The sequence below is a fragment of the Canis lupus genome, chromosome 21 (assembly GCF_003254725.2).
Source record: "Canis lupus dingo isolate Sandy chromosome 21, ASM325472v2, whole genome shotgun sequence".
Lineage (NCBI taxonomy): Eukaryota > Metazoa > Chordata > Mammalia > Carnivora > Canidae > Canis > Canis lupus.
In genome coordinates, this window is record NC_064263.1 from 49,420,252 (window position 1) to 49,446,246 (window position 25,995).

The window sequence follows — 25,995 nt, forward strand, 5'->3', positions numbered from 1 at the left end:
CATCATCTGTAGTTAAGTCAGCATGGAAGATATCACACCCTGACCAGGTTAAAGAACAGACTATGAGTTTTGCAAGTTGTACAAAGTTTGGCATCGAATGTCAACAGAACACTCGGGAATAAGGCTAGTCTTGTGTCAGTGGTCATTAATCCAGGGAGCAGCCAATACACATAACTGCAGTAGATACAAGTAAGAAGCCCAAGGGTACCACGTGCACTACTCACCCCGTTTTACCATGAAGTCATAGACACCACAAACACTCTAAAACCCAGGTACCATCTTGGACAGGAGTTGAATGAAGAGACAGAAATGAAGACTTAGAATTTCATTATAAAGAGATTGATAGGGGATACCTGGGTGGTTTAGTGCCTGCCTTTGGCCCGGGGCGCGATCCTGGAGTCCTGGGATCGAGTCCCGCGTCGGGCTCCCTGCATGGAGCCTGCTTCTCTCTCTGCCTGTGTCTCTGCCCCTCTCTCTCTCTCCCTATGTCTATCATAAATAAATAAATAAATAAATAAATAAATAAATAAATAAATAAATAAAAACAACAACAAAAAACCCCCAAAGAGATTGATAATTTACTTAAAGTTCTTATCAGGGATCAGCAAACTATTTTTTTTTTTTTTTACCAAGAGCTAAGTAACAAATGTTTTAGACTCTGAACTATACAGACACTGTTGCCACTACTCAACTCTGCCCTTGTAGCCCCAAAACAGCCGCAAATAATATATATAGTGTTCCAATAAAACTTTACTCATGTAAATAAGTAGTGGGCTTACAGGCCCTAGTTTCCCAACCTCTGGTTTACATCATTGTATCACACTAAGTTTCTTGGATTCGACTAAAGATAATTTTCCCCTAGGGGTATTGAAGGAAGATGAAATTAAACGTAGAAGGAATTGGCATTTTCTTTGCCCATCTTCGTGCAATATGAATAAAATTTTGGTTCCTTTTATAGTGAAAGGGGAGAGGCAGTCTTAGTGTAAAGAGGAATGGTTTGGGTTTTTTTTTTCCCCTCCCTAAAGTCTTCAGTCAGGAGGAATGTGGGGCTATGAGAAGCCAGTAAGGGAAGCCAGAGTCTGGATGGAAGAGGGAGGGAAAAGAGCAGCTGACCACAGAGAACAGAGCGGAGAGTCTGTGTCTCTTGGTCTCTTTGCCAGGAGCCCTCAAAATACAGGCAAAAGGAGACCTGGGCGGGGCAATCGCTTTCAGTAACAGCCATAATTATGATAACGAGAGTGATAATAATAATTACCACTGCAGTGTCAGGATGAGCTAGGTTACGCTGCAGTAACAAACACTTCTGAAGTGTCAGTGGCTTAAAGCAAAAATGATTTATTCCTCATTCACTCTCCTTGTTTGTCAAGAGCCAGCTAGGGGCTCCTCTCCTTCACACTGTCCCGGAGCTCCTTCCAGGACCCAGGCACTCGACAGGCCACTATCTGGAGCGTCACCGGGTGCAGAGGTGCAGTAACAGTGATAAAGTACAAACCGGCCACTCCTGGAAGTGCCACACCTTACTTCTGCTCACATTTCATTGCCTGAAAGTAGTCACATGACTAAGCCCCACTTCAAAGGGCAAAAGAAGATTGCTCCTTCACCAGGGAGGAAAAATTATTATTAATGAAAAGCAATTCAACCTGCCTCAATTACTATTGCCAGGTGATGACACGCTGAGCATTGTGCAAAGCACAATCTAATTTTATCACTCAGAGACCCCATTAGATAGACATCATCAACACCTTACTAATGAGAAAGTTGAACAACTTGGGAATTAACAGCTCATTCATTCAGCCAGTAGATGGGGAAGGTTTAAACTCAGGCCTAATTTCATAGCTTATACTCCTAAATACTATATTACACCGTCCTAATCATTTGTAGTATCTAGATTAGGGATCACAAACTCAAATGTGTTCAGTGGCGAGGCAGTTAATGCAAATTTTTTGAAGTAGTTTGGACATAAAACAATTTAGGGCAAATTGCAAAGTCCACGTGACGTCTGCAGTGGGTAGTCATGATTCATCTTAAACCGATCCTTGCTATCTAAAATTATGCCCATTATTGTTAGATCTCCAGATTCTTTAAAAAGTCCTCAGAAATTTGAATTTTTACGTGTAATTTCCCGATTCCAAAATGTTAAGAACAAACGGAGATTAAAAAATTATGCACTAAATAAAATAAACCTACGGGCCAAACATGCCCCATAGAACAATAGTTTACAATCCCTTAACTACGTCTTCTGGTGGAGCCTAACCGGTTTGCTGGGAAAACACTAAATTGCGACTAATCTGCTCATGTCACTAGTTGGGTAAGGCCCACGCCCGTGTGTGATCTCTGGTAAGCAGCAGAAAAGAGCAGCGTGGAAACGTCTGAATACTGAATTCAAATGATTGTGATCAAGCCGTATAACTGTTTGTAGACGTTGGGGACAACGTTTGTGAATACACATTTGATTTTGAGCCAATTCAAATGTTTAAGGAGCCATGGAGCAATTTTCGCTTGCAAGCTGCCGCCCCGCAGCACGCACTAACTCGGTCTTTCCCTGGCCAGGCCCTCCCTCGGGGGGCCTTCCCCAGGAGGGGTGTTCAGCGCCCTGCTGCCCCCCAAGCTAGGCAGCTGCCGTGCGTGAGTTACAAGAGCACAAGTGGAAGGGCCGGTCCAGGGCGCAGGTGGCCTCGTCGCATCAGCTTCTCTATACGTAGGACCGGGGTCGGCTGCAAGGTCAGCCGGGAGCGGCCCTTCCTGGGAAGGTGGCAGCTGGAGCTTTGGAGGCTTTGGGGGTCTGGGACTTCTTACCTGGGGGGTCAGGTATGTTTCTTTTGGGGGCAGAGCTATTACTTGTATCAAACTCTCAAATAGGTCTTGCGGCCTCCAAAATACCGTCAACGCTTTTGAGCTGGAAAATCATTAAGAAGCGTATGGAAGTGCGGCCATCCCGGGCCATCCTTCCTAAAAAAGGCATTTAAGGCCGGAAGGTTTACTGACCTTTAAACATAAGCCATAGTTTCTTGATGCTTTTCTTTACCTGGAATGCTCTTTCTGGCCATCTCTGTCTAGCCAATTCCTCTCTTTAAAAGCAAAGCAAAAACAAAACCAGAAACGAATTCATAGAGAGTTTTCCAATTCCTTCACAGGACGGCTTTAACTCCTTTGAGTTCTGAGAACATTTTCTTTGTGGCTCTCTGATGCCACTACTATTGTGCCTCTTTCACACCGTGTGCGTGTGCGTGTGCGTGTGTGCACGCGTGTTATTTATTTACAGAATGGTAAGGTCCACGCGGGTAGCAAGTGCATCTTATTCAACTGGAAATCACGGGTGGTTGCTGGCACATATGTTTCAAACCCAACTTAGTATTTGCCGGTTTGAATTGAAATTTGCTGTCTGGTTGGATCCATAAGTCATTTGCTGTGGTCGATAAACTATTGCAGGTTCTTGACGTACAAAAAGTGACTGAGGCATGTCAGGGGATGAGGTACGTGGGTGCTCTTCAGGGTTTCCTTGAAGAATCGCCGGGAAGAAGAGTGTGCTGTGACTCTCACACCTAGAACAGAACCTGGTACACGGTAGATCCGCAACAGATGTTGGTTCTATGAGGGACTGACTATGTGGACGTACCTGTAAGTTATCCTTGTTTTAGGATTTATTGACACTGTCAACTTGTAACTTTGTTCTTTTCTACTACGTACCTATCCATCCACCCAAGGAACCTTTATTTTTATGCAGGTGTTAGTCTGATTCCAGAAATGTAATTCAGGACACTTGGGTGGCTCAGCGGTTGAGCATCTGCATCTGGCTCAGGTCGTGATCCCAGGTCCTGGGATCGAGTCCCACATTGGGCTCCCTACGGGGAGCCTGCTTCTCCCTCTGCCTCTCTCATGAATAAATAAATAGAACCTAAAAAAGGAAAGAAAGGAAGAAAAGAAAGAAAGAAAGAAAGAAAGAAAGAAAGAAAGAAAGAAAGAAAGAAAGAAAGAAAGAAAGAAAGAAAGAAAGAAAGAAAGGAGAAAGAAAAGAAGTGCAGTCCCCTGCAGGGTACCATGGCAGGGCCATACTTTCACTTGGTATAGACGGAGGTTTCCACATCTCTATGGGATATCCTTATCCCTTAACCACTTCCTTTTATAATCACCAACAAATAGGCTCCCTCTCAACTCTGCAAGTCCTTCTGGGCGTAAGTCTGAATGATCATCAGACTGCTGTCGGTCCTAGGAAACCTAGGCCGCAGAATGGGGTACCAAGATGTCTTTCCTCTGTAATCAGTTGGAATCCAGGGACTCCTCCTAGCTGAGGAGAGGTTCAATCAGCGAGGTGAGGAGCACCATTAAGGGATAAAACCAAAGCACTGTTTTGGGTCTGGCCAATCAAACAGGATGGACGTGATACAGTGACGTTGACCTCCGTACGCATCTTACAGATGTACACAGACGGGTCCCTTTCCGTGTCGCTGGCTTCATGATACGTACCGGCTTAATTTCCTAGGTCTTCCTTTTGTAACCAACGAGCACATACCTTTTCGTTGAGGATAACACCGAATGCCTCTCCTGTGTTGGTCTTGCAATGTCTACTCTTTCTTGGTATTGATAGCACCCTAGAATCAGTCAGGGCAGGGGTGTCGGTTGTCAGTACCACAACTCTGCCATATATTCCAAAGTCTGTGAGACGCAGAATAAACCCCTTGGAAGTGGGGATTCTGAGACTCTTGATTCTCAGCACACACATAGGAGAGTTCTACTCCTTACAAGAACCGGGAGTGGCCTCCCTGGTCTGGGCGTATCCTCTGTGACCTCTGGGAGCCCTCACGGCACCTAACCCTGTGCCAGTGTGTGAGGAAGTCCCACCAGCTTTGCAATAACGGGCCAGTCCCGGAACCCGTTTAAGACTAATCTGTCTTCCTCTTCTGCCCTGAACCAACCCTTTATAATTCTTTAAAAAGTATATTAAGATAATAGCAGCGATTCCCGAAGGTCTTTTGGATCGTCCTGAACGCCCTCAGACCCCAGGGGTAGGATGATAAGGGAGCCCCGACCAGGAAGGCAGGACGCCGTGCTTCCGCTTCAACGCGAGCCAACAGCTGAGGATGCTAACTCGTGAGTCGTCCTACCTTTCCGGGATGGTTTCCTTATTCGTAAAACGAGGGGCTCAGATTAGATTTCCTCAGGGCGCTTCCATAGTTCACATTCTGCGAATCTATTGCTGAGACACCCGCAGCCTTACGCCTAAGCCCGCCGAGCGTGGCCCGTCACGGGGAGCTCATTGTATTTCAGGTGTTTTCCTCCATATTGAATTAAATCCCTCATTTATCTTTGCCTCTGCCTCATCCCTCCCACAACTTTATTTTAGGTTGTAAAGTTTGCTGCCAGGGTTTTTTTTTTTTTCTATTCTTTTTAACCTAAAGTAGTAAAAGAGTTGCTATGACAACGGAGTAATTTTCTTGGATGGTCACATTCAATTTGCTTAAGTAGATATTAGGAGCGCAACATGTTTCATTAGCTCCGGGGCCCTTGGGACGTAACACTGAAGTGCTGGGCAGACCAGAGCTTCAGGTTAAGCCCGTTGAAACCTGGGTCTATTGACTGTGTAGAGATGACATTTTCTTTATAGGGCCGGTGTCTTAGTTGCTTAGACCTGGTAAGTACCAAAAGTAATTACTAAAGGAAATTGTAAGAAGATCTGCTACTTTAGCTAACAAAAAAAGAAATGGAAGGAAAACTTTAAGCACGGTGCTGGATAGCATAAATCAGAAAGTAAATAGCCAAGATATTAAAAAATATGTTTTCTATCTGTTTGTTTATTTTGCTTTTATATGAAAGAGGAAAACAGACCTTTATCTAAATTAAAGTTTAGATTCCCAAAGGCAGTATATTAAGTAGATGGAAATTATATGCAACTGATACCCGACAGTAAGGAGATAGAATGGAATTGGCCATTTGAGTAAAATGCTAATTCTAATTAATAAACATAAGGATGATACAAATAAATACTAATATTATTATAATAGTAGTAGCAGTGAACATTTTTTAATGTTTTCAATATGCCAGATATTGTGTCCATGAAAAATATATGGAATTTGTTATTATTATTTCAGCTTTACAAATATTATTATTATTTCAGCTTTACAACGTAAGGATGATATAAATAAATACTAATATTATTATAATAGTAGTAGCAGTGAACATTTTTTAATGTTTTCAATATGCCAGATATTGTGTTCATGAAAAATATATGGAATCTGTTATTATTATTATTATTATTTCAGCTTTATACATACGGGAAATGGAGACTTAGATTAATAACCTGCCCAAAGTCGTGGCTGTTAAGTGGGCAAGCTGAGTGGCAAATTTAGGGTGATTTCACTCTCACCCGTTACACTCAGCCATATTCAGGACGTGCATAATCCGAACACGGTACCCTGCCACTGCCCAGACCTTTGAGGATGAGGTTTTAAGATGCCTTGAAGGACTGTGTTAATGGTGTGTATGTTGTGTACTAACTTGGGCATGACAGGTAGAACAGGCAGGTGTCATTGCTGCGTGGACAACCCCAAGATGGTTTTATGGGATATATTGGGACATATGGAGGGAGCCTAGCCACATGCCATAGAGTGTGGAGTTTTTCCACAATTAAAGAGAAGCATGCAGGCCATCTACCGTTGAGATGGTAAGATAACCAGGAAATAGAACATATACCCATGTGCGCCCTCCCATCCACACGTAAACACTATTCGATGCACAGATTATACTTAGACACTGAGATGATTACAGGGACCCAGAATGTATTCTTTCTAGGCTCAAACCGTGGTTTTTGCACTTACAGGAAACATTAAATGTAAGACAGCAGAGCAGAGCCCGCTGTTCAGATGGGGACTTTCCTAACACGGTAGGCCAGCCCGGGCTGATAACATCTTCGAACCGTGGCTTATCTTTGTATCAGGGCAGGAGACCTCCCAGTGGGGGATGAGAACACGGGACTGAATCGGGGGGAGCTGTGTCTGTACTCCGGGTGTGCTGCTTGTTAGCTGTCACGTCTTAAGAGGGTGATTCAATTTAAACATTCTCAGTCCCCTCAGCGATGAAATGGGGACGATTTCTTACTCACCGTGCAGCAGAGCAAGGCCTACTGAGTTGTTGGTAGGCTATGGTAGCGTGGAATCACCTACCTGAAGATATGAAGCAGGTCTTTGGGGAGACGGTAGGAAGGGGCCAGACGTGCCGGCTTTGACTTAGCGAGCTGGACATCGTGCTTGCCCTTGCAGGTCTGTTCCGCTCCTCTCCTGTTACCTGGGCACTATGCAGGTCGGTTAGGCCCCAGTTAGCCAAAGCCAAACAGCATTCTCTCCTCCCCTTTGGCACAACAGTGATGTCAGGGACGAGCAATAACCACAGGTCTAAGCCAATGAGCACATGCTGCCTGCCTGACCAAGCTTAGTCAAGTCAGAACACGGAATTATTTTATCTGTGATTAGAGAGAGGATAGGATCCCTCTCTTATTTCAAAAGATATAACGTACAACGGTAAGGTCTGGAGCCACTGCAGCCACAGGGGGAGGCATTCAGGTAGAGCGATCAAATGTAGGAAGAGAACAGTGAAGGAAACAGAGCCAGAGCCCTGATCAAACTCTTCCTAAACCCCATCTTATTATTATTATTATTTTTTTTGCTTAAATGAGACAATAAATTCCTTTGTCATTTAAATCTGGTTGATTTGGATTTTGGATTTGTTATTACTTACAACTGAAAGTATGCTAAGATGCACACGCCTACAACTTTAATTGCCGGAGGGCAGAGAAGGTTAGGAGTTCAGAGAGAGGCTGTGTCTTGAACTTGTTCCTGGCAACAGTGTCAACCACCCCATCCATCTCCCCGCGCCATCTCTCCATCCTCCCTAACCACCCCTGCCCCCAGACCCTGGACACGTGTTTGACATGGAGGCTGAGTGAGCTTTGAAATTAGAAGTTGAACAAGAATTTGACTCCACTCTGGGGCACACTAGGCTCAAGCTGTATTGCTTGAGGGCCCTCTAATGGACGTCGACACAAAAGAAGACACCAGGCCTTCTACTTCTTACAGCTTTGGCAGAGAGGACAGCAGTGCGCTTGCGTGTGGCGTGTAGTCGCTGTTGCCCTAACCAGGTTGCCTGTGACATCCTGCTACCAAGTCCAAAGGAACAACCCGGGTGTACAGGGGTAAGTGTAGCCAGTGCAGTATTGACGCAGCCTTACGGAGTAAAATAGATCACGTTGTAGTTCTTTTTCACTTGGCCATCTGCGAACGTAGGGGGTAGAGGACGGGACAGTAGGAAGGAGAGCATGAGGACGAATAAGTGAGTCTAGGAACCAGCCGGGATCAGGAAAGTGCTGAGCAGCAGAACAAAATCGTGTGTCTCTGCCCTAAGCTCACCTTGATGGCTCTTTAATTTTACATGTTTAATTCTCAATTCTTCTATTTTGTGCTAGAATCATGTCGGCAAGGCCATCCCAACCTCTCTACTGAGCAGGCCCTACAGTCTCCGTGGCCTCGGGAAACAAGCTCCTACCCCACTCACTCGGGAGCGAACACCGGTGACCGGGGCTGCGCTGCGGACTTTTCTCCACGTTGACTTCGAGGATTCAGCCCTTTTTCTGTCTCCTGTCCTGCTGCCGTTGAAGGCAGGGGTTGGCCAACTATGGACTGTGGACTCGTCACTTATTTCATAAAGTTTCATCGGACACAGCGTCGAATGTTCGCGTGTTGCTCCTGCCTCTCTGCCCGGAGGACGGAGCCGAGTGGCTCTCCCAGCTCCTGACGTCGCAGCAGGACAACCCGCCACGGCTCCGCTGCAGAGAAGTTGGCCAGCTTTGCTCCTGGGCCGGTTTGTCCGCTGCCTCGAGCCTTCAGGAATAAAAGAGCACAGAGAACTTAGGAACAAAGCCTTGGGTCGGAGAAGACGTTCATGTCTTCTACTCCCCTTCACGGGTAGACACCGGCCACATGGTCACTGTGCATGTAGACCGTCTGGGAAACGCAGTCTCGGGCCAAGACGCCTGTTCCCAGCCACGACTCGACATTATGAGGGGTGGAGCACACGTGTTGGAGAACAGTCATCGGTCTCTGCTACCAAACACCTAATCAGAGCCTCGAAAGGAACCATGGAAGTCATGCTTAATTAATTAACTCCTATTCATCCAGGGTATCCTATGTTTCACCAAATTTTGAGTTCTTAAAAAAGAGAAATGAATAAGACTCAGTCAAATAAGTGAAACCACCATATACGGATCTCTTTCATTCTTGTTATATTCTTGTTACAGTCACCTGAATAATCACGGGGGGGGGGGGGAGGTGGTAACGACAGGAGGGGAGTGTGGGTTCTGTGTGGTTCTGGGTCAGTGCTTCCCTAGATGTCAGCTGCTGGCTGTTCCTGGATGAGGAGATTGGAAAATGAACGTGTTCACACTGCAAGATTTGGGCAGATACTCAGAATTGGGGCTCACAGGGCACTGGGCCTGTAGAGCTGGGCTAACAGACCGGGCCAAAAGCTAACCTGAGGGCTGTGCTGGTGACCGGTGAAGACGGAAGATGCCAACAATAACGTTGGCCTTAGCGGGTGAGCTGGCTATGCTCCTTTTCTTTGATTAAATTCAATGAAGTGTCTACTTTTTGCTTGGAGTGAGGACACTAAGTAAGATATCATCTTTCCCTTTAAGGAACACATGATTTAATAGAGGAGATAAAACACAAAAATAAGTAGTTTCAATAAAATATGGTAATTCTCTTGAGGATGCCATGCCCTGGTGCCTAATTCCACTTACGGGAGTAGTTTGGGGTGTTAAGAATGACTTCCTAGATGTGAGGACCCCTGAGTTCTGTATTGAGAGGTGGCATGAGGTGGCAAAAGAATTAGTAAGGAGAGAGGGCCGCCCAGGGAGATAGACAATCAGAGGAAAACCCACAGAGGCTGAAAGTAGCACAGTCATTTGGAGAAAATTAAAGCTTCTGAAATTGTTGTAACTCGAATTTCAGGAGGCGAAATACTAGGACTTGGATCTGGAACAGTGGCAAGGATCAGATTGCAGAGGTCGTACAGACCGTGTTGAAGACCTATTGCTCCCGTGATGGGGAGACGTTGAACCTCTTCATCTCTACGTGGTTATTACCAATGGGACTAAACTACATTCAGAGCAGAGGCTGCTGACTTGTTGTGAAAACTATAGTGTAAACAGAAACATGGAACATGCTGCTGAAGACCGAGGTCAAGGCCAAAACCCCGGAGTCCCTGGTAAGCCCTTGACCAATAGCAGCGTCCTTAGTCGGGCCAGGGCTCAGCTAAGGAGTGGGGGAACCCTTAGCTCCAAAGGTGGTTTTCTTCTCCAGATTATGAAACATGGAATCATATTTTCAGAATCCTCCTAGCTCCTTCTTCAATATTGTTTATCCTAGCTCCTGCCCTCCAACACAATTTTCCCCATTGTCTGGGCCTTGCTTTACCTCCAAAGAATTAAAAGGCAACGTTTTCGTTGTGGGAGGAGGGATGGGTATACCCTGGCATTTTGGATGAGTCATTTCTTATCCGTTTACCTTTAAAAATAATCTTGCTCTCGGTCCAGTCTTGCCAGATGATGAAAGGCACTTTGAGCTTTTAGAGGACAAGGGACTCCTTTCCCTTTTTAGCAGCTTCTCTTGTTTATATCAATGCCTCATTCCTATATTTCACTCCTTCTTGCCACTCTTTCCATTCTCAGCTGTCATTGCCATTTGTTTTAGCAATAAATAAGGAATGAAAGGCAAAACAAAACAGCCCGCCACGGTTGCTGACAATGATAAGTCTGTGGGGAACTTTTTTAGAGGCCTCGGAGGAGAGACTCCGGTGGTTTCTCAGCCCACAGGTTTCAGCTGCGCTGGGAACAATGGCTCTTCTGCTTGCCTCCAAAGGACAAGATGAGACACGGGCCTTGTTTTTTTCTTTCTTTTCCAAGCTTCAAACTTGAGCAAACAATCTTTACTTAACCCATATGGAAAACTTGCAAACACAAACACATTCCTCCTCTCCTATTAGTGCCGAGATGAAAAGCAAACTTCAAATTAGTTAATGTTCGTGTAGTTAAGTGGTTCCTATTGACTGGGAATACGTAGGTGGGGGAGCTGACTTGGAGAGGGGCTCTTGCTTTCGGGCCAACAGCGAAATGAACGCCAAAATCACTCAAATTGCGAGAGAAAGTTCAAGGGGAATAAAAGCACAAAGAAATCATGTAGGTGGTACAGAGCCTTGCCTGGGTTGTATGTTGGAGTTCCCGCTCCACATGGCGTATCTGGGTGGCACTGTGACAAATGGAGGCAGACTTTTGGGCAGGGACCATCCTGTTCCTTGTCATGGTCGATGAATATTTATGGAACAGTGCTTTATAGGGGCGCTTGGCGCCACCACACAGTTTTATTTGTTCGGCAGATTGAAAACTAGTTCCAAGCTCACCCTTGGTCCCCTGAAAAGAATGTCTGGGCTTCCAGCAATGAGGTGGCCACATCATTCCTATTGGAAGACATGACTCTTGTTCCATGGCAAGAATGTTTGTGCACAACTTGAGAAGCAAACCAGTCGGGAACTGAACAGTCCGTACAGCAAGAATCTTGGGAAGGTCCGCTGGGGTGCTGAAGTTCAGTAATTTCATCCTCGTACCTGCACTGAAGTATTTGAGGAAAATTCAGGATGACACTATCCTGGTGAATAAGAAAAGCCAAAAAAAAAAAAAAAAGGTGTCAAATATTTTGAACAATTGAAAGCTGGTTTACTCGTGCGATAGCCAGCAGTCAGGAGTTTGATTTAATCCCAGAAGGCGTCTTCTCCACTAAATCACTGCATTCACCATGAAAGATCACTGTTATTTCACGGAGATCAGAGGGGTTTTAACTATGGGCCCATGTCCGTGGAGGGGCATCGGGGAGGTACATAGCTGGGTATTTTTCTTTTTCTTTTCTTTTTCTTTTCTTTTCTTTTCTTTTCTTTTTTCTTTTTTTTCTTTTCTTTCTCTTCTCTTCTTTTCTTTTCTTTCTTTTTTCTTTTCCTTTTCTTTCTTTTCCTTTCTTTTTTCTTTTCTTTCTCTTCTTTTCTTTTCTTTCTTTTTTCTTTTCCTTTTCTTTCTTTTCTTTTTTCTTTTCTTTTCTTTTCTTTTTTCTTTTTTCTTTTCTTTTCTTTCATTCTTTTCTTTTCTTTTTTTTTTGAGAGAGGGAGAGCACAAGTGCTCAAGTGGGGCAGGGGAACTGAGGGGCGAGGCAGAGGGAGAGAGAGGGAGAGAATTTCAAGCAGGCTCCATGCCCCATGCAGAGCCCAAGGAGGGGCTCAGTCTCCACCCTGAGATCACGACCTGAGCCAAAATCAAGAGCCAGTCACTTAACTGACTGAGCCACCCAGGCACCCCCTGGGTATTTAAATTTGCTAAAATTCTAGGCAAATTTCATGTATGTGCCTTTGTGTGTATGTGTGTGTGTTTGTACTTTACTCAGATTTATTGCTTTCATCAGATTTCAAAGGGATTTGTCAAACTTAAAAAGTAAAACCAAGGTTAGAGTGTTTAAGTAGAAAAAGGCCTCAGAAATAACTGGCCCCGTGGTTTTCAATGTGCTTTGCTGCGCTCAAATTCTCATGTTCACGAGATTTACCTGAGATGCTCGTTTAAAGATTGCTGAGCCCCACTTCTAGCTAGACAGGCTAAGTTAGTAGATTGTGGAGGCAGGGCCTAGGGTTCTTTTTTTTAATTTGAAATTTATTGGAGGTTTTTTTATTTTAGTTTATTTTTTGACTGCAGGGTAGTTAACACACAACGTTACATTAGTTTCAGGTGTACAACGTGGTGATTCTACAAGTTTATACATTATGCTGTGTTCACAAGTGAAGCTAGCATCTGTCATCATACAACACTATTACAATACCATTGTAGAGTTCGGCTTTTTAAAAAAATATTTTATTATTTTTTTAAGATTTTATTTATTCATTCATGAGAGACACAGAGAGGGAGGCAGAGACACAGGCAGGGGGAGAAGCAGCCTCCATGCAGGAAGCCTACGTGGGACTCGATCCCGGGTCTCCAGGATCACACCCTGGGCCAAAGGCTGTGCTAAATCGCTGAGCCATCAGGGATCCCTTAAAAAATGTTAATTCCAGTGTAGCGAACATACGGTGTTATATTAGTCTGAGGTGTATGATACAGTGATTCATCACTCTTGTATATTACTCAGTGTTCATCAAGATAATAGTAGGCTTCATCCTCTTCACCTCCTTCATCCATCCTCTCCCCTACCTCCCCTCTGTAGAGCTCTGCTTTTTAATAAGAAATTTAGGGATCATGAGCTGAATGGACAAGCCAAAGATTATACTCTGAATGCTAAGTGGACTTAAGAGATATAGGGAAGGGTAATGGGCAGGGGCCCAGGGTTGGTAGAAATCACTTTCCCTTCAAACCAGAGCAGCTCTGTCTCTTTCTGTTTTGCATATTGAGCTTCCCTGTAAAAGTTCATTTGAACAAAGAGCATGGAGGTCACTGACATAATGCAGCACCCTCACACTGCAGAAGAGGAAACAGACCCCGAGAGATGCACTGGTGATGCCAAGGTCGCAATAGTCGTTCGTGGCAGGATTGAAACCAGAACCGAAACTCCTCTGAGTCCTTGTCCAGGCCTTTCCATCATGGCTGATTCTCCTGAAAGCCACAAGTTGGAGTTAAAACACCAGTTTTTAGCATATTATCTGGAAAGGAAGATAAAAAGTATTTCACCTTTCTTATCCTGACAGAGAAGGAAGTCTTCCTGCCTTGGGATGTTTAAATTGGGAGAGAATCGGGTGCTCAGGAGGCCCATGGTTATAAAGGCCCCGGGGCCCACGTGACCGAAAGTAGCTTCCTTTTGTGTGCGGCCAGTCTTGCCACCCAAGAGACGTTGCCTCTATAATGGTCCCACGAAAGCAGCTTAGTGTTAGGCCACCCTGTGAGTTCTTTTAGTCATCTCTCTCTATATAAAACTGAGTCTTTTGTCTGAATATTATCTGGTAATTAATGGCTTCAAGGTGATTTGTCAAACTTGACTTTAGGATTTCCAACACGGTATAAAATTTCAATTGAGTTTATTATTGGGGAGGAGGAACACTTAGCATTCTTCATGGAGTTTAGAATTGTATTCATTTAGGAAGGTAAACTTCAAAAGTTTTCAAAGCACAGGCATGGTACAGTTGGGTGGTAGGATCAATTAGCCAGGCTAACAGGAGTTGTAAAACCAGTCTGAAAATGTTTTCCAACTTCTCTCATGACTTGTGATGCTGCCGCCTTCTGACTTATAAAAACAGTTTCTTTTCTTTGTTCTCAATTTCCATTTTGGGTTCTGGCCAGTATTGAGAACTAGGAATTGCAAGGCTGGTTTACAAAACCATCAAAAAACTTTTTTTTTTTTTTTTTAATGTCAGATGCTGTTAACATGGAACATGCAGCGAAGTGTTATTTATCCAGGATGCAAATAACCAGCCCCATAAAATAAAACCAGAACGATATTTTATATAGTTTTATGCAATGACTATTGACATTCATAATCCTGACCTGAGGCCCTGCAGATTCTTGATGTGCCTAACTCATCAAAGGAAGATTCCGCTGTAATCAGTCACTGCTCAGTGCCACGTACATCTCAACATATTTTATTGTAACATGGAGGTCTTGGCATAGACGTGTCCAGCCAATGCTGACATGTCAATGCCTATCCCAAGGCCTGGGCGCATGGACCCACTTGTACTCTAGTTGGGAAAAGGAAGGCCTAAGCAGCACTGTACCAGATGCAAAAGGATTTCATCCTGACAGGAAAGGGTTGGGTGTACAGGTTCGTGAGGCAGATCAAGCTATTGAAGAAGACTGTTGGCTTTGTCTTGGAGCAGCCGTATGAAGTTAGTTTCTTTTGGAGCAGTGCCAGAGGGCTAGAAGATGGGGCGATGTGCCGGCTATCTGTGGCCCTGCCAGATGGGCTCTCTACCCTTTTCCATCCTTCTCCGAACCTCAGAGATGATCTTGGGCTCTCTTGTCCTCTGGCTTCTTGGTTGGGTTTGGATGGGCCACTAGTGAGAGACAAAGAGTAGAGTGAGGTCATTACTCTGCTGTTCTCACTCCAGTTTCCTTAACATCCCCAGACCAGGTGTTTCTCTCAAGTGAAGATTATAGCTTTGTGGGTTATCTTCCACCCTCCTCTCTGTCTCTCCGGGTTCCCCATTTGGCTGTCTCATCTTGTCTCGTCTTCAGCCCTGGACGTTGTGATGATGATCCTCTGTCAATTACTTTGGGGTCGTGCACTAGACCATGTGGGTTTTCTGTATGCTCCATGGTTGCTACAATGCAGGCAAGAATGCTTTTTTTTTTTTTTTTTTTAAAGATTTATTTTAGAAAGAGAGTAAGAGCATAAGTGGAAGGAGTGGCGAGAGAGGGAGAGAATCTCAAACTCCACACTGAGCACGGAATCACCAAGAATCTTTTATTAAACTTGCTTTAATGTTCCCAGTTTGAATATGTCGTCTGTTTCCTGGTGGGACCCTGACCGACAGGTGTGTAATAATGAGTCCGTAAAATGAAAGTTGTGTCATTAATAGTTCGATAAGACACTGAGAATATGCAAGGCAAGGAAGCTCTGCATCTTACTATACACAGGAGAAAGCTCCTTTCTGGCGATGTGTAGGCTTTGGAATTCACATTAACACATAATTTCTCTGAACCCAGCCGTCCCAGTTACCTCTTGTAAGGGTTTGCGATACCATCACTATCTAGCTCTGGTCTCTTTAGATAAACAGGTTTGCTCAAATAAAGTCACCCTAGAGATAAGTTTCAGGTCCCGCAGACAAAAGTACTGTTTTCAGATTTCATTTATGCCATCTTCCACTCGCCTGCTTCACTCCGACCCCAATTTTTCAGATTCCTCAGCTTCCTCAGTTTCTTCTGATTTGCCATTACAGTGCCGTTTTTATTACTAGTTTATCTTTTGATTAAAGACTGTTTGGACTAATGTCCTGCCTTTGACCTTGGCACCTTTCCAGCTGTTCATGTTTGTTGAACTCCTGCTGTGGCCAGGTATTTTGATCAATGCTTTATATGCTTGATCTCATTTAATCCACGCTAACAACATTATAATGTAGATATTATTATTATCCCTATTTTACAGATGAGGAAGTTGAGGCCTGAATGGTCATATGATTAATAAATGACAGAGCCAAAAGTTAAACTCAGGTCAGCTCATGCTGGTAAATTCTATGTGGTATTTACCATTTGACTCTCCACAGTGTTACTACAGGAGGAAAATTAAGTGTAAGTCCTATATTTTTGACTGGCTGAATTTTCCTCTAAGGACACATATTCATAGACTTCTCCACAACCACACTATACTGAAAGTAATCAGAAGTAGAAGGTGATATGGGGGGAGTGGAGCTTGTTGGGAGGAGTGGAGCTTGTCACACCAGGATTTCCCTTGCTTTGAACTAGATAAGAGGAATGGTTTGTGATGAAACCCTATATTTTAGCAGATAAGTATTGAACCATTCATTTATTTACTCATTTCTTTAATTAACATACTGAAAAAAATCTTTTATTGTGGGTTGAATACAAGGGATAAAGAGATGGAAATGACACAGCATTTGCCCTCAAGAGGCTTAAAATCAAGTGAAATAAATAAATATGGGAATGTATAAGGGGAATCTAATTCCTATAGATTTAAAGACCTCTTTTTCCTTCAGACATGAATACAGCTCCATGCAAACTCCTCGGAAGAAGCTATTCATGTAAGTACAGGGGTGATCCTGTTACCTTGAGTGAAGTCTGGAATCAATATATGTACATGAGCAGCGTATTAGGGCTCGCCAGAAAAACATAACCTACTCCTATATCTATTCTCTATCTGCATATCTATCCTATCTATCTATCTATCTCTGTGTCTATCTATATCTGTCTCTATCTCTATATCAAGAAAGATTTCTCTTAAGGAATTTGCTCAAAAAAAAAAAAAAGAAAAAAAAAAAGGAATTTGCTCACATGCTTATTGATGCTGATCAGTCCAAAATATGCAGGCTGTGCTGGCGGGCTAAAGACCCAAAGAAGAGAATTCTTTCTTTCTCAGGAGCAGTCAGTCTTCGGTTTTACTCAGGTCTTCATCTGATTGGATGAAGCCCACCCACCTTATGGAGAGTGTTCTGCTCACCATAAAGTCCATCAATTTAAATGTTAATTTCATCCCAAACGCCATCATGGAACGCTTCAGAATCATATGTGATCACATATCTAGGCACCGTGGCCCAGCCAAGTTGACACATAAAATTAACTATCACAAGTAGGCAGAAGGTGCCCCAGGAACCAATACAATTAGTCAGAGCTAGGCTCTGAAGACGACATAACCCCTTTTCTCCTCACTAGCTGAAATACTCTAATTAAGCAGAGTAAGCATGAGGTAATGGATTCAGGAGAGAAAGCTCTAAGCTACTGCACTGAATTCTAATTTTTACTTGCTTCCATCCTCATCCTCACCCTCCATCCTTAGGATGTTCCCCTGTTCTGCTAGGTCAACCAGTCATTATCTCTTATTGACCAATGCCTGGGATCTATGTCTGGCAAGGAATAATGTGGTATTGTAAAGATTTACTAGGCCAAATCCAAATCAAGGATCATATGTGTCATTTACTCATTTATTCATTCTTTTATTCATCTACTTAACAAAGCTTTATTAAGAAAGTACTAAATGCCAAAAATTCTTCTAGATTTTGGGAACTGAACAAGCCTTGAACAAGATGGATGTAGTTCTGGTCTTTATGGAGTATACTGCCCTTGAGGTAAAATGGATAATAAACCAATAGTTGTTCAAATAATTACTTTATAGATGTAATAAATAGCATGGAGAAAAAGTACAGGGTACATGGCAGGATAACACAAGAATTAGTAAAACCAGCAGACACTGGAAGCTGATAATCAAACCTATTTCCTTATATCCCAAACTAGTCCATAAAATCCCATTTATATAATGCTCCATAACCTTTTCCTTATGGCTTGAAACACATGAGTATAGTGACTCTGAAAGCTATGTGTTGAAAACAGCAGAACCACACATTGGAAGCAGCTTGGGTTTCCACCAAATGCCAGAATTGAACTGCTACATGTAAGAAATGAATTTATATTGGGCTTGGCCACAGTAATGTTGGTATTTGTTTATTCTAAGCTAGAATTACTGTAACTAATATGGAAACTAATTCTGAAACTTGAAGTGCAGTGCTATCTATGACAAATATTTAAAATAGGTGACATTGACCTCTTAGGAGTCAGAAAACTCTAAGAGGTTGGAAAAATGGAGACCCGTGTTATAAATTTGAACAAAACTTGGTAAAAGCATTGCTTCTGATAATTTGAAGATAGAAGCTGGACCTAATGAGCCTGTAGTTTCAGTTCTCAATCAAGGATGATTTTGCACCCCAAAAATGTCTCTAGACATTTTTGTTTGTCATAGTTGGAGATGTCGGTGGTGTTACTTGTATGTAATGGGTAGAAGCCAAGGGATGCTGATAAATATCTAATAATGTATAGAATAGATCACTCCAATAAAATCATTATCTGATGTAAAATATCAATGATGCTGAAGCTGAGAAACTCTGTTCTAGGATATGGAGTTAGAAAGATTCAGAATGATCATGTAAATTGGCTTTTGCTTCCATCTTTCACCAAGATGTTATTAGAAAAATAAAGATAATTCCAGAAAAAAAAAACTGGACAGTTTTCAGAAAATAAGGAAATATTGAAAATCTCAAATTTTGAATTCTCTAAAAAATCCTGCTTTTAGAGAGAGACCTCAAATGATAACAGATGAGATCTAAAGAGGTTTTGAATGACAGTGGCTAATTTACACAGAGCCTTGGAGTAAAGAACAGATTAAGGACATGTGACCTTCCCACCCAAGTCTTTGATTCCAGCTGGCCTCAAGATATCTGCTATTAATTTGAGACTGATTGCCCTGGAAACTTGGAAGCAAAAACCTAAACCAGCCTTGAGAATTTTATCTAGGTAAGAACTTTGGATATGGTTACTGGAACATGTAACTGAATGGAAAATAGATTAGAAGCCTGCCAAATATTTGAGGAACAGATACTGTGAAAGAAATTTTCTTTAGTAAAGCAGTTAGTATTATTTTAATGAGTAGTTACTTATTATTATAAGGGGCACAAGTCTCTTTGTGGAAATAGCATTTAAGTGGGTACTCAAAGATAAAAGGCAACAATCAACAAGTGAAAATTGTAGAACATTGTATATTCCCTGATGCCAGGAACTGAATGAGAGCCAGAGAAATTGAGATACAGTAAATTAAGGGGGACATAATGATAGATGAGCCTCTTAGGTAGGATAAGAACATAAAGGGCTTAGAGATTATGGGGAGAATTTTGGTAGCCTGGGTCTTTTTAGGAGTTTTTCCATTTCATCTAGGTTGTCTGATTTTCTTGGCATACAGTTGCTCTTCACATTTCCTTATAATTCTTTTAATTTTTCTTTTCGTAGTTTCAATATGTCATCCCACTGCCTACTGGCTTTCATAACTTTGATGAGGAGTCAGCTGTTAATCTCATTGAGCCTCCTTGACATGTGATGAGCTGCTTTTGCTATATTCGAGGTTCTCTGTCTTTGACACTGACACTCAGAGCTGAAAAACATGTGAAGACACAGGGAGAAGACAGCCATCTGCAAGCCAAGTGGAAAGGTTAAGAGGAAACAAGCCCTGCTGATACCTTAATCTTGGACTTCTATCCTTCAGAATTGTAAGAAAATAAATGCCCATTTAAGCCCCCCAATCTGTATTATTTGTTATGAAAGCCCAAGCAAACTAACAAACTAATATAAACTCTGGCCTAGGCTTCATGCAATTTAATTCTTTCTAAGTCATGATTTTCCTCCTCTGTTAGATAATCAGTGATGAAAACTAATGTGTATGTTACTGTTAAAGAGTGGCAAAGAGAATAAGGCCTTTGTTTTTCTTTAACTGATCTGCCTATTTTCAGGAAGTACCTGCTTTTATACCTAGTTAAAGCAGATGCAGACTTTCTTTGTGAAATACAATTCTTTTCTCCTCTCTTTTAAAAAATAAATATCTTCAGAAGATATATTTTTATTTGGTTGAATAATGTTTAACCTTGTTTTGCAAATAATCACTTGCCTGGAATATTGCTGATGGTCATGAAAGTAGCAGAGAACACTTGATTTATTTTACTACCCTGGTTGGAAAAACATATTTGGTTAGTTTGCACATTTTGTTGAATTGATTTGAAGCAATTATGCTTTGGTTTATAGTTTTTTTCTGAGAAGATATATTGGGCAAAGAAAGTGGGATGAGAAGTTAAATCCCACTTAGTTACCAAGTGGCCATGTTGTCTTGAGTTAGCTAACTGGATTTTCTGAGTCTACTAACTACTTTGTAATATGACATCAATCTCATGGTTGCCTGACCTGGTCATTCGTTCATAATTCAAGAAATAAACAAGTAGGCACTGAGGACTGTATTAGATGTTGGTGACTCAGTGGAGAACAAAACTAGCCACAGTCTATTTTTGGAGCTTACATTTTAGTGGGAAAATTAACATTTGTCAGAGAAATACACAAATAAATATAAAGTTGCAATTTTGCTAACTCCTGTGAGGCGAGAGGCATGGTAATTTGAAAGCTTATCATGGGACTGGAGAGGGGGCAGGAGAGGAGTGTATTTGATCTAATCAGAGTGTTTGAAGGTCTCCCCAAGGAATTGATAATTGCCCTGATATCTGACAGATGGATAAGATGCTAACTAGGTCACTGGAAGGATAAAAAAAGGCAGTGGATATGGATATGATATGTGGTACTGTTTTCTTATTATCATTATTATTATTTAATAAATGGATGCCTACTCAACTTTTTTTTTAACCTAGTCAGTGAAGTTACACTGTGTCTTATGACAACTCTTTGTCTTCAATAAATCTTTCCAATCTTGAAGTTGATATACCCACAAAAATTCATATTGTCAAAGTAATTGCCACCTGCCACCTTTATGAGAAAAAATAGCAAAAATACAACAACACAAAACAAAACAATTCAGTGTAAATCATGGCCCTTTTACATTTTTCTTAATCTTGCTACAAGTAACCATTCTCTATACTTATTTGATAAAATAAGTTTCATATCTGCTGTATTTCTCATATTAAACCTGAATTACGGAATTCTTTCTGTACCTAATCTCATGTATTGGAAAGAGAGTCAATTCTCTTCAGCTTAATCCTACTCAATTGAAAGCCTTTGTAATAACGTACATTATTTTTGAAGACTTGTGACCAGTAAACTGCATACTTCAAAAATGGACCATCTAAGCCCAATGGGCACCATTTAACAACAAACTGTCTGATTCCCTAATACCAGGCAATTATATAAGGACTATCCAAACATAATAAACTACCTTTTCCCCTCAAGGGAGGACTTAAATGGATATTCACTTATTTCTGCTCCTTTCATATAACATTGTTACTTTCCCATCTGAATTGAGACCAAGTCGGCGAGATGGGTTAAGCTCTTCTAACTGAGAACAAACTGAACCCAGATGTGAACTGAGGAAGGTGGGCCAATTTTGCTTTCAGTCTTGGCAGAACCAAAGGGCTAATTTTTTCAAAGCTTTGCAGTACCTGGCAACTCTGGGTCAATGCTATGAAGGTTAAGCTCACGAATGTTCACTTAGCAATTCTCTGATAATAACTTTGCCATCAATGGACAGAAAAACTTAATTTGTTTTTTCTTACTTTGGTGATATATTTCTGGAATGTGATTTTACTGTATATATACTAAATAACTAGCTCTTTAGATCATTCTAAGCTGGCTTAACTGAGAACTTTTTAAAATTGAAAAGAAATTGAGACTTTTCATTGGTAAGCAATTCTGAAGCAGAGATAACTTAATGGATCTTTTTATTGGCCTAATTTTGAAAGGTTTGCATAAAAATGCCCCTGTACAGAAACAAAAATGGAAGCCAATGTTTGACATGGTAACGGAACTGGGATGAGGTGGAATACTTGCCTCAGATCTAGTGGCTTAAATTGAATAATTACTGGGGTCTGACTAGTGGACTCAGAATGCTGGAATGTTTGGGAAAGATGGAGACATAGGTGAAAGTCTACTTTCATTGAGGAGAGAGAGAGACTTTAAGATCAATAAACAGCACTTAGTTGAAACCGCTAATGAGTTACACAACGTATCTCAGAAATCACAAGTTTATTTTGCTTTTGTGAGAACTTAGAATAACTTGTGGCTGAGGCTGTCAACACACTAGACCACAGTCTTGTGGCAGCCTCTGGTTTTTCTAGTGCCTGAGAAGTGTAAAGTTCCAAGACAAGAGCCGGAGCCCTTTCATCTGAAGCATGCAGCTCATCAGCTCCAGGATGGAAAGCAACTCGAGACGTACCATCTCAAAGCACCAAGGATGTAAGATTATGAAAGCCAAGCTCTTGATATTCCTTCACATTTCCAGCACTCCCACATTTAAAAAAAATATATACTCTCTTCCAAAGCTGACATTTTGAAAATGTGGAACACAGACTTTAACCCTGAGCTCTTCTTCTTATTTCTTTCCCCCCCTTTTTGTGAATTAATGAATATACTTGAAAATAATTTGTGTTGTGTGTTGTGTCTCCTGCCCCCTACTACAAGGATGGGGCAGAAGAAGAGACAATAAAATGGAATCTCAAAATTTACTTTTATTCTTCTGTTTGGCATTTATTGAAGACTTCAGTAGTCCTGGGGGGGGGGGGGAGGTTATTTCATTTCTCTGACTCTAAGATTTCTCTTTAAATCGTCATAATTGTTAGCTCTATACTTGGAACAATATGAGTGCCCTCTGGTGGACAAAACGTCATTTTAAAGTTTTGTGTATATGGACTGAACATGGGTAAGTATGGAGAAAGTAAGTCTTATGTTTCAAATGTCCTCAATGAACTTCTGAAATCCCTGAAAAATTAGTTCCTCATGTTCTGGGGTGGTGACAGCTATGAAAATAGTTCCATAAAATAAAGGGATAAAAGACAAGCTGGGTTAGCACTCCAGGTCCTATTTGCCACCAAAATAGTGTCTTGGAACAAAACATAATTTGGAACTTGAACAGGGAACTCAAATGTCTAAGGGAAGGCTATAACCCTACTTCTTGGCGATCAATGCCAAGATCAGAAATGCTCTCATTAAGAATGAGACAGTAATGAAACAACTTGGGCACAGGCAAAGCCTCTAAAGACCTCTAACTGTTGGCATTTATAGTTAAAATTCTTTAAGAAAGAAGGGAAGATCTTGAAAGAAAGGTGGCAGGGAAGGAAGGAGGGGGGAAGAAAAGGAAGGATGGCTGGAGAAGAAGGAAGGAAGAGAGGGAGGGAGGGAGGAAGGAAGGAAAGAAGGAAGGAAGTTCCTACAGTTCCTACACACAAGTTGTGTAACCCTTTCACATACTCAACTAATGCAAAAGACTTAAGCCAATGCAGCCCTTTAAGGGCCCATAAAACATGTTTTCTCATTGTTTATTCAGATACTCTTTACCTTCTCTGTTGGATGATGACATATTAAAGCTAAAGACAGACTACCTGGTTCTTCTTTTGAAACTCTCTTGACTGTTTTACCTACTACAAGGATAGCAATCTGATTTAAGATTCCCCAAATTGACAAAGCCCTAGGATTATGGGCAGTGGTATGCTGATAAATGTTTAACAGTTGGTTATCCAGAAAAGAAAGCCCTGTTCTGTAACATTTGCCCATTCCCGTGGTGTAAATAATTTCACCATGGTTGATTTCAAGATACCAGCACAATATTAGTGAACGTGTAATTGAGAAGAGATGCATGCAGTTGACTTTCACAAATCGGTACAAGGAAGCTCCAGCCTGCCACTACGTAGCAGAGTTTTAATTATTTTTTTCCTGTAACTTTGACACTTTGGAATCCTGAAGATATATTATTTTTGTAACAAGGAAAGGAACACTTAAAAGTCATTTGAAAAATTGACCCCTACTGAAGAAATTATTTATCATAAAACATATCTTCCAAATTGACATATATCCCACAATGTTTAATGCTCCTTAGAATATTTCCAAGCTCACTATGTCACTGGAGTCCTGTAAAAATTCTCTACAGTAAACAGAATAGATCTAAATACTACTACTCAGGAAGGGAGGAATGTGAAGACCCAGGGGGTTGCAGCTATGTATAGGACTGATCCTAGAATTCTAGTTTTCTAGCTGTTGATCCAGTGATTTCCGTGTTTTATACAGATATTAAAAAGAAAATTTGTGACTAGAATTGGTGAATCCAAAGTGCATACACAATTTTCACTCAATAATGATGTTTATTCTGTTCACTGCCATGGACAGAAAGGATTACCTGCAGCTTTCTCTTTAAGAGACTTCTGATTTCACAAAGCAAATTCATGCCTAGATAGTGCAATGCTAGCACTGCTGGACTCCAAAAGGATTACAAAAGCCACTATCCCTCCCTAGTCCCATGGATCTGGTAAGGAAGAGTAGAGTCTGATTATATTTCCCACTTCATCTTTCCCTTTGCTTAATTCTTTTGTTGGTACAATGTTGATAGAGTTTTTGGTAACTCATTTCTGTAAATGATCTTCATATCCTTGGGTGTAAGAAACCTAAGTGCCTAGTTTGAGTATCTCCAAGACCACCCCAAAACACCATGCCATGTGAAAATCAGTAGCTTAGGATAGAGGAGAGAGAACGGACCTGGGAATCAAGAATATTGTCTCAGGTACTTATTGTGTGACACTCAGCCAGTCACTCAATCACTCTTAATCTGTTTCATCTTTTGAAAAAAATAATGCCTACCTCATAGGAAAGTTGAGAAAGCGAAATAAGATGATATTGATTAAGTGCTTATAAAATACCTGGCTTTTTTTTTTTTGAGAGAGAGAGATGGGGAGGGGCAAAGAGAGAAGAGAGAGAATCTTAAGCAGTCTCCACACCCAGCACAGAGCCCGATCTCATGACCCTGGGATCATGACCTGAGCCAAAATCGAGAGTCCAGCACTTAACCAACTGAGCCACCTGGGTGCCCTAAAATACCTGGCATATTGTAAACATTTACATATGGTAAAAATAAGTAGTAGCAGTAATAACAACAACAATAATACTATTATTATGTATTTATATAATTATATATTGTATACATATAACTGGTAGCAGTAGCAATAATAATAGCAGTAAAATGTAATAATACTACATATGTATATAATTGTAATTATTATTACTCAAATGCTTAACTGAATATCTGACATTTTTATAATAGGTGCCCAATTGAGATTAGTTTCCAGGCAAGCAGATAATCAAATAGCAAATGCTAAAAGACAGAGAACGATGCACAATCTTCTTTACCCCGAACTACAAATTTCTATCAGGAGCAATTTAAATGCTTTTGTATTTTCTCTATGGGTATTAGTATCCATTCATTCATTTCCTTGGCTATTTTTAATCTTCCTTTTCCTGATAAGGGAAAGTCTCAGGTTAGGTGAATGCAGTACTGCCTCCATGGAGGAGATGATGCTTTACAAAAATTAATTCACTGTTTGTCAAGCCCATGATAAATATGTTGGGCATTTATCAATCTATCTATTATTATCTACTTATCTATTGATCTACCCACCTACCTATCTTATATCTTCATCATTATCATCATTAATCTAACCTAAATCCAGGCATCTGGTGGCTAAATCCATCTCCATGCTGACTTGTACTCTTAGGGACTTATACTGATGAATAACTGATCAACTAAAACAACTTATTAAAACTCCTGATTCTAAAATAAAATAAAATAAAATAAAATAAAACTCTTGATTCTATAGAAATGCTTTTAGATCAGTAAAATGCCATTAGATCAGTAGATCAGTATCCAGTCTTGATCAGGAAGTGTTTTTTTTTTTTTTTCTTTTTTTTTTTAAATGAATACCAAGAGAGCAAAACAAGAATGCATTTCTATTCCATAACCATATCAG

General features: G+C 41.3%; 1 protein-coding gene across 4 annotated transcripts in view; it reads left to right on the top strand.

Moving 5' to 3' along the window:
• The window catches only part of METTL15 (methyltransferase like 15), a 328,227-nt gene extending 305,517 nt beyond the window's left edge, over positions 1 to 22,710 (top strand). For 2 of the 4 annotated variants that reach the window (XR_007404468.1, XR_007404469.1), the window contains 7 exons: positions 6,815 to 6,877; positions 8,067 to 8,182; positions 8,453 to 9,579; positions 9,996 to 10,251; positions 16,714 to 16,758; positions 17,728 to 17,799; positions 19,508 to 22,710. The gene's annotated coding sequence lies outside the window, so the exon portion shown is untranslated. The remainder of the gene's footprint in view (positions 1 to 6,814; positions 6,878 to 8,066; positions 8,183 to 8,452; positions 9,580 to 9,995; positions 10,252 to 16,713; positions 16,759 to 17,727; positions 17,800 to 19,507) is intronic. The other 2 variants (XR_007404470.1, XR_007404471.1) reach the window with 2 other exon arrangements.
• The last annotated feature ends 3,285 nt before the right edge of the window (positions 22,711 to 25,995 follow it).